Here is a 10,073-nt window from a genome sequence, read left to right on the forward strand (position 1 = left end):
AAATGTGAACTATTTATATATTCTGAAGAAAAACCAGACTATATAGATTTTTGAAAGGTTTTTAAAATTAGAACTAGTTGTTTATCTATGTAACGGAGAAACATTTAATATAAATATTATAAATATAAATGTAATAAATATAAAATGGGGTGTGGATGCAGAAGATGACAACTGAGTGCAGTATCAGAAGCCTGGGTCATGGAGGATAACAGCTAGATGCTTGGAGTGATGGTTTGGCCGCCGGGGACAATAACCAGATGACGGCTGGACAACAACTGTGGTCGGCAGTGACAGAAGCCAGACGATTGCGGCGGCCAAGGGTAATGCTGAAGGGCGGAGCTGGAGATGGCGACTGGGTGTATAGGTCCATGCCGAAGGCACCAGCTGGGGCTACTTGTCCATGCAACAGCTTGGTGGGATGCTGTGGAGATCGACGGCCAAATATCTTCTACGTATCCATCTAATGGCCTAATATCCAACACTGTGGGCAACAGCCTCAGCCAAGTGGCTTCCCCAGGCAGTGACTGAGGACTGAGGGAAGCGTTAAAGAAAGACAGCAGCCAAGCACCGAGTGTGCCATTGAAGATAACCATTATGCCAGCAGGTTCCTCTCTTGGTCCTCTAACTTCAGTGTTTGCTACAGCGGTTACTTTAAACATCAGCAGGCGGGATAATAGCGAGGGGGCATTATGATCTCTTTGGACCTGTATTACCCTTTGCCAGGATGTCTGGCTTTACATTAAACCAGAAAAGTATGAGAAATGTACAATCACCATTGTACCTATGGGACCTTTTCTGGTGAAACCTGACTGCCCTACAAGGAATACTTTCCCCCAATACAAGTGCATTTACAACAGGATTACTAAGGAGAAAGGACAATGTAAGTTATATCATTGACCTCCTGATATCAAGGAGAGAGGATAAACTCTGGTGGGTTCGGGCGTGCTTTTACGTTCTTTGTACGCCTTGTATCAGTTAATTATGGGTTTTTATAATATTGTTTTATCCTAGGGAGGGGTGTGCTGGAGTGAATGTATGAAGAAGTGGATGATTATGAGAAATGCATGGGAGGACTAACTGAATAAGAAGAATGAGGGGGCCAGGGGCGAAGGCCAGAGCTCCCCCTGCTGAGTGTGCAAACAGAAGCAGGTGGGGTCCCGACTGTAACCCCTGGCTTGATATGGGTGAGATGTTTGGCTCGCTGGGGAGGAGGGAGGCCGGTGGGGTGGGGTGATTTCTGGGGGGGGGGGAGCCAGAGTAACATGGTCATGACTGGAAGAGGCAGATATGGCAGGAGCTGAAGGGTAGGCTGCTCATGGGGAACCAGGACATGCTGCTTAAAAGCGCTTACATGTTCCAGTCCCTCTGATTCTGGTTCATCAGGCTCACCCCATATAGCTGGTGACAGGTGATGTCAAGGCCCTGGTCTCAGGCTGCTGCTGCTTAATGCCAAATCAATTGTCAACAAGGCCTCATTTGTCCTGGATTTACTCTTGGAGGAGGGGGCTGACCTGGCATGTGTAACTGAAACCTGGCTGGGCCATGAGGGAGCTGTTCCTCTCTTAGAGATGTGCCCAGATGGGTTTCAGGTCTTGCAACACCAGGGAAGGGATGGAGGAGTGGTAATCATTGCCCGGAAGACTCTTAGCCCTTGCAAGGTCCCTGCCCCCGAGATTATTATATGTGAGTCTCTCCTCTTGAGATTGGAGTCAGGGGTTCAGATGGGTTTGTTGTTAATGTACCTGCCTCCCAGCTACGTTGCAGCAGCCCTGGCTGCACTGCTAGAGGCAGTAGCTGGGTTGGTGGTGGAGTTCCCCAGGCTTATGGTTCTGAGGGACTTCAATTTGCTATCACTCGGCGAATCCTCAAATGCAGTGCAGGAGTTCATGGCTTCCATGGTAACCATGGACCTGACCCAGGTAGTTCATGGTCCGACTCATGGGTGGGGGGAAACACACCTGACTTAGTGTTCCTCTCGGGGAAGTGGAGTTATGATCTGATATTGAGGGGTATAGATATTTCCCCCTTATCATGGTCAGATCATTTCCTGCTGAGACTGGACTAAGATACTAATCTTCCATCGCAATTAAGAGAGCCAATTAAGTGGTTCCACCCCAGATGCCTAATGGACCCTGAAGGGTTCCAGAGGGAACTTGGGGAAATACCTGTTTCGCCTGCCAATAATCCTGCTGAGTCCCTGGTGGCTGCCTGGAATAAGGCTTCATCAGGGGCTTTAGACTGGATTGTGCCTTTGCAACCTCTTCATGTCAATGGATTCAGGAGAGCTCCTTGGTTTACTAAGGAACTCTGGGAGATGAAACACCAGAAGAGATGTCTGCAGCGATGATGGAAATCCAGTAACTCTGAATCTGACCAAACACTACTAAGAGCCTTTATTAGTACTTATGTAGTAGTGATATGGGCGGCAATATGCTCACATTTTTCCGCACTTATTGCATCCGTAGACTGATGCCCAGCTGCCCTCTTTAGGGTGACCCATTCCTTCCTCAATCAGGAGAGAGCGGATGAGCCCTTGCAAGGTAGAGGAATTTGTTCAGTTTCTTGCAGACAAAGTCGCTCAGATTCAGACAGACATGGACTCCGATTGGGAAATTCAGACTGAGATGACAGGGGAAGGTTTTAGTCCTATTGTGTGGGACAAGTTTGACCCTGTTATTCCTGATGAAGTGGACAAGGCTATGGGAGCTGTGAGTTCTTCCACTTGCTTGCTGGACCTGTGCCCTTCCTGGTTGGTCTTGGCCAGCAGGGAGGTGACATGCAGCTGGTTCCAGGTGTTGGTCAATGCCTCCTTGAATGAGGGGTTATTTCCATCTTTTCAGTCAGGTTTCAGGCCCAGCTACAGCACTGAAACTGCTTTGGTCATGCTGATGGATGACCTCTGGTGGGCCCGGAAAAGGGGTCATTCCTCTATCCTGGTGCTTCTTGACCTCTCAGCCCCCTTCAATACCATTGACCACGATATCCTTCTGTGTCAACGAGGGGAGATGGGAGTGGGAGGCACCATATTGCAGTGGTTCTCCTCCTATCTCTCTAGTCAGTCACAGTCGGTGTTGGTAGGATGACAGGGGTCGACCACTAGGCCTCTCCTTTGTGGAGTGCCACAGCGTTTGGTGCTCTCTCCTCTATTTAACATTTACACGAAGCCACTGGGCAAGAACATCCGATGGCACCGGGTGATATTGCTGGGTATTATCAACTGTAGGCTGATGATAATCAGTTATACATCTCCACCCCGTTTCAGTTTAGTGAAGTAGTAGATGTGATGTGCCAGTGCCTGGAGGCTGTGAAGGTCTGGATGGGAGTTAACCCCGACAAGACTGATTGGCTGTGGGCACTGCCTCTGAAGGATTATACTGACTATCTATCCTTGACTCTGGTAGAGGAATGAGTAACCCCCTCAAAAGGGGTTCACAATTTGGGGGTCCTCCTCGATTCCCAGCTGAGACTTGACCAACATCTCTTGGCTGTGTTTAAGGGGACCTTTGCACAGGTTCACCTGGTGCACCAATTGTGGCCCTACCTGGATCAGGAGGCTCTGCTCATGGTCATTCATACCCTTATCAGCTCATATCTTGACTACCAGAATGGTACATGGGACCCCTGAAAAGTGTTTAGAGACTTCAAGTCGTCTAGAAGCCATTGTAAGTGTACCTATGTACACCCACATCACACCAACTTTCTGTGAGCTGCCCTGGCTTCCAATCAGTCTCTGGATGCAATTCAGGGTGTTGGTTATCACCTATAAAGCCCTACATGACTTAGAGCCAGACTATCTTTGGGACCATACAAGTCTAATAAATAAATAAATCTTCTGCTGGATAGCTCCCAGTGACCGATAAGAGCCCACAGGGTCAGCCTTTTCTGGGTCCTGTTGGCTAAGAACTGTCGGTTGGCAGGAGCGCGGAGGAGGGCCTTTCTGTGGCAGCACCAGCTCTCTGGAATCAACCACTGCCAAAGATCCATACTGCCCCCAACTGACTGGCCTTCCGGAAAGCCTTAAAAACCTGGCCATTGATCGACTTTCACTTCTTTAAATCCGGCTGCAATAAAAGTGTATGATTTATCAATTGAATTTTAAACTGTTTTTACATTGTGTTTTTATATGTCGTAAGCTGCCCAAAGTCCTTTGGGAGATGAATGAATGAATGAATGAATGAATGAATGAATGAAGCAAAAGCAAATTATTACCAGATGAATCTCCTTGGATTAAGTAATATTTTCATGTGATAAGAAGCAAAAATACTATATACCCTTATCTAAGCACTTGACATGTAATATTAGATAAGTGTGCATGACACTGAAAATTAAATACTTTCAGATAGAGAACTGATTACCTAATATCAAACATTGATGTCTAAGTGAAAAGTACCATAATTTGGTATTGGCATAATCCTAAAATCATTGTGATAATGGAATGAGCATATTTCCTTTAGCATAATAATTGCAAGAATAATTCAAATAGCATCTGAGAATAATGTTAAAAAGAGCATAAATTCCCCTTCCCCTTTAAAAACTATCATTTGCAATATGTACACAGGATACAACATAAGTAAAACATAAATAAAGTAAGACCATAAGTAAAATAAGAGCAGTTTAAAATCTCCAAGTTCATAGAAGAACCTAGATATAAAAATATATTTTAGGTTAAAACACTATCGGAACTGCAATCCTAAAAAAGGAACTTATCTTGCTATTGCGTTCAGTTGGATAATTCAAATTAATTTTCTCACATTCTGACAAAGGACATGTTAAATTGCTTGGCAGAAGAAATAGTATCAAATACCTAATTCATTAGAATTATCTTGGGAAGTCCTCTATAGCCTAACGGGGCAGCCAAAATACAATTGAAAGAGTCCAGAAATACTTCACAAGAAGAGTCCTTTGCTCCTCCTCTCGAAACAAATTACCTTACTCAAATACTACATTTAGACAATTTACAACTATGATACCTCCAAACTGATTTAACTGTTGTTCATAAAATCATACACCAAAATGTCCTCCCTGTTAATGACAACTTCACCTTTAACAACAACAAGACAAGAGCAATAGATACAAACTAAATGTAAATCGCTCCAAAGTAGACTGCAGAAAATATGGTTTCAACAATCGAGTGGTCAACACCAGGAACTCACTACCTGACCCTGTTGTTTCTTCCCCTAGCCCCAAAATCTTCAACCTTACATTGTCTACAGTCGACCTCTCCCCTTTTCTAAGAGGTCTGTAAGGGGTGTGCATAAGCACACCATTGTGCCTACTGTCCCTGTCCTACTGTCTTTTTGTCCTTTCTATCACTACTTTCTACTTACGTTAATACAAACTATAATTCTATACTAGTTTGACAAAATTAAATAAATAAATAAATAAATAAAATGACAAACTCACTGATATAGAATGAAAAATTAACTATCTCATTTCCTGAGCATTTTATTTTAAACTTCTCTGAACCTATGTGGAAAGTAGCAAGTTAACTGAAATATATAGCATTACCTAAATTTAACAGATTTTTCACCTTGGCCCAACGTGATAACTACTGCTCTCATGGAAAAGAAATTTAGAAGAATCTCTTATAATGACCAAGAAAAGAGGATCAAACACAGTGGAATCTGTAAGCCATGCTGTATTATATTGCCTCTTATACAGAGATATTAGGAATAGGTTTATTGTACTTATTTTAGTGGATTAATCAAGATGCACGGTTTTTTTAATTGTTCAACTACTGCTGGTTGAATAATATAATAATATAATAATATAATCCTACATCTCCAGGAGTAGCCAAACTCGGCTTTGCTGCCTGCAAGTGGAGAAGACAATGTAAATCTGGAACCAAATTGGTTCCTGGGTAAAGCTTCTTTTTCACTTTTCCTTTCTTTTTCGTAGTTTCATTTTTTTTGCATTTGGCACTACGACTAACAATCTTTAAAAAAAAAAGAATATTACCTGATTGAATGATAGGAAAGAATAAAATTAACTTCTAAATAATAGGTGTAGCATTCTGCTATTTCCTAGGGGATAGATCTATGGCATTTGAGTTTAATTGACAATTACCTTCCCGTTATTTTCCACCTCACGATGCAAACTGCTTCCTTCATTGCCTGAAAGAGGCACATCAGTTTTTTCACCACTAAGAACATTCTCTGCAATATGAATGTTTGGTGCCAGGAAGGTAAATTCATTCTTTCTGGATTCTGAGGAGAGACAAAGTTGGTAGGAATAAGGCAGGGTCCCATCTTGAAAATTGGGTGGAAATATGACTCCAGCTGTGGAATGGGAAACGGGACCAAAACATGGTAAGAAACTGGAATTTCCTGACTGCCTGAGTTTGATGGCAACAGCCAGAATGACTGACAAGAGGAATAAAAATGACATCACAGCTAAGGCCACCACCAAATAGAACTGCAGGTCCGACTGATCCTCTGAACTCTTCATCTGGTTTTTCATCTCTGGAAGGGCCTCCTGGAAGTTCTCAGCAAACACCAGGTTCAGAGTGACAGAGGCCGAGAGAGGCGGCTGCCCATTATCCTTCACCAGAAGGACCAGTCTATGTTTCATGGCATCTCTCTCCAAAAAGGCCCTTGCTGTCCTGATCTCACCTGTATGGGAGCCAACAGTGAAGAGGCCTGGTTCTGTGGCTTGAATCAGCTGGTAGGAGAGCCAGGCGTTGTGTCCAGAATCAGCATCCACGGCCACCACCTTTGTTACCAGATAATCTGCCTCGGCTGAACGAGGGACCATCTCAAAGAGGGCAGAGTCCTTGGAGTCTGTTGAAGGGGAAAGGATTTGGGGGCTGTTGTCATTGCGATCCAGGATAAACACCCTGACTGTGACATTGCTGCTGAGAGGGGGACTCCCGCCATCTTGGGCCTTCACCTGCAGCTGGAATTCCCTGAACTGCTCATAGTCAAAGGATCGCTGGGCGTAGATGATGCCGGTCTCAGAGTGAATGGAGATATAGGAGGAGATGGGAAGTTCTTCAATGTTGCTGGCAAGGATTGAATATGTGACCTGTGAGTTTTGATCCACATCTGGATCAAAGGCTTGAATCTGGAAGATGGAGGCACCAGAAGGATTATTCTCTGGCATATAGATGCTATAGGAAGCTTTTTCAAAAGCAGGAGCATTGTCATTGATATCAGAGATCTGCAGAAAGATGGTTTTATTTGAGCTCAATGGAGGAGTTCCCTTGTCAGTTGCTGTGATTGTAATATTATACTGAGATGCTTTCTCTCTGTCCAGAGGTCTGTCTGTCAAGAGAGTGTAGTAGTTGTCAGATGATGGAAGAATCTTGAATGGTAAGTCATTTTCTAAATAACAAATGATCTTTCCATTATTACCAGCATCTCTGTCATGTACATTGATGAGAGCAATAACAGTCCCATGCTGAGAATCTTCCAGAATTGGACTAAAAACAGATGCAGTTATAATTTCTGGCACATTATCATTCTCATCAAGGATTTTTACTTCTACTTTACAATGGGTCATTGATCCACCTCCATCTTTTGCTGCTACAGTCATCACATATTCTGAGCTTTCCTCAAAGTCCAATGGTTCCACAAGAGAAATCATTCCACTAGTTGAATCTAGACTGAACTTCTTATTTGCACTCAGCGGTATATTGTTGAAATAATATCTGATTTGTGCATTTGTGCCTTCATCATTATCCGAAGCTACAAGTTGCAGCACCAGGGACCCAACTTGTAGGTTTTCCCTCAGATTGACAGTATAGACTTCCTGGCTGAATATAGGTGGATTATCATTGGCATCGGTGACATTGATCCATATTTGGGCTGTTCCAGTTTTTTTGGGTTTCCCACCATCCAGCGCAGTAAATGTTAGCTGAACTGTTGGCTCACTCTCACGATCAAGTGGTTTCTGCAGTACTAAATCTGCAAATTTATTTCCATCTTGACTCTCTTTCACATCCAAAGTAAAGTAAGGATTGGTGCTAAGATGATAATTCTGTAAAGCGTTTGTGCCAATGTCTGGATCTTTGGCATTCCCAAGAAGGAATCTGGTGCCTATTTGTGTAGTTTCAATTATCTCCAACTGGATTATGCTACTGAGAAACTGTGGAGAATTATCATTAATGTCTTGTATCTCTATTTTTAGATGGTAAATATTTAGTGGATTTTCAATAACCACTTTAAGATTAAGAACACATAGTGGGATTTGGCCACATATTTCTTCCCTATCCATCCTGTCATTCACACAGAGGTTTCCATTCCCTGCACTGATTGTGAAATACTGCGTCTTGTCCACAGAGATAACATGCATTTTGCGACTTGCCAGCCCTTTGAGACTCAGTCCTAGATCCTTTGCGAGATTCCCCACTATAGAACCTTTTGACATCTCCTCGGGGATGGAATAATGAATCTGTTCGGAGACGGCCCGGTAGGAAACCGACAAGAGTAAGAGCGATAGTACTTGCCTTCGGATTGCTCTGCCATTCCCACCTTGTCCCCGCTCCATCTCCTCTGCGATAAAGTGACCGCCTCAAAATCTCATCGGAATGTAGAATAGTAAGAAACAATCTCGCTCCTTCTTAATGTCTGGGACCTTCCCGTTTCTCAAGAACGTTTTGCATTTGTGAGCTGCTGCTTTCCCTGTCTTTAACGAAATGCCGGAATCCTCCTTTGGGAAGTGTCGCTATAATAAACTCTTCTCCTTTCGATTCGGCGTCCCCGTTGGCTAACATCGCCACCCTGAGGCCAGAGGGGAGACTGCAAGGGATATATTCGAAAGTACAGTACTTCCATGTGACCCGTTTTTGGGGTGTTCAAAATAAATGCTGTTAAGCAACAGATTTTGGAAGAGTTGTATTCTGGGGGGGGGGGGTTGGTTAACTCTTTATGACGCTTCACTTGTAACATACCTATTTCAATGTACTTGCATTCATGTTATAATCTCTTTACATCCTGCAGTGCAATGTGATATCTGTAAATTTAGAATTGTCTTCACTAGACCCCGTGTCATGAAAACAGGAATAAAATTGCATTTTAAAACTTATAACATATCCTATGGCACATCTTATTTCCATTTTATTATTTATTATTGTACTTATGTCAAAGATAAAAAACACATATACAGAATAAATATACTGTATTTAGCCAATGCTGAGTGTATTGATATCCATGGGGGAGGATGTTTTCATTCTACAAGACTCTGCCTCCAGAATTCCACCTTATCATCTCTCTCTGATTTGTTCTCCTATTCCCTCCTCCAATCTTCTTATAACTGAAATCCATCTTTAGCACACTTCTTTATTAAAATGAGTTGTTATATTAGTCAACTGGTCAATTTAAATAGTGTCAAGTCCTAACGGGCTAGCTTTTTCCATCTTAAAATATCAACTATCAAGTAGGTTAAGTCAGGAAATAAGACAGGAACCACTGAAGCGCTAGTGCTATAGGATGTCGTACCAGAACCTTGGAAGCCTGGCAATGTACTCATCTTCCCTGCTCATACCAAGCAGAATTAAGTGGAGGTTATCTTGAGTGTGTTTCTCACTCCATCTGAGTTGTTTAATTACAATTCTTGTATTCCATCTTCAAAATTATTTTTGTACTCTTCTATCTAAGCAAAATAATTGTAAGTATCTCTGAAAAAAATAATATCTTATATAGCTGTAGTCTGGGAAGCAGGAAATTTCCTTCCCTGTGACCACTGCTCCCAGGTGTCTTGGCTCCTCCCTTACATCACATGTCTTTAAAGTAGTTTAGAGTTCCCATTAAGAAACATAGAAGATTGACCGCAGAAAAAGACCTCATGGTCCATCTAGTCTGCCCTTATACTATTTCCTGTATTTTATCTTAGGATGGATATACGGTATGTTTATCCCAGGCATGTTTAAATTCAGTTACTGTGAATTTACCAACCACGTCTACTGGAAGTTTGTTCCAAGCATCTACTACTCTTTCAGTAAAATACTATTTTCTCGCCTTCTAATCTTTCCCCCAACTAACTTCTATCTTCTCAGCTAAAATTCTTTCTCGAACTTAATCTTTTGAACAAATTGGACCATTAAATGGCAGCCAATAAATACAAAACCTATTTGC

At 42.6% G+C, this 10,073-nt stretch overlaps 1 pseudogene; it reads right to left on the reverse strand.

Annotated features, from left to right (window-relative positions):
- Window positions 1–6,051: 6,051 nt before the first annotated feature.
- Window positions 6,052–8,487, reverse strand: LOC139165398 (protocadherin gamma-B5 pseudogene; annotated as a pseudogene).
- Between the last annotated feature and the right edge of the window lie 1,586 nt (window positions 8,488–10,073).

Source organism: Erythrolamprus reginae, chromosome 3 (assembly GCF_031021105.1).
Source record: "Erythrolamprus reginae isolate rEryReg1 chromosome 3, rEryReg1.hap1, whole genome shotgun sequence".
Lineage (NCBI taxonomy): Eukaryota > Metazoa > Chordata > Lepidosauria > Squamata > Dipsadidae > Erythrolamprus > Erythrolamprus reginae.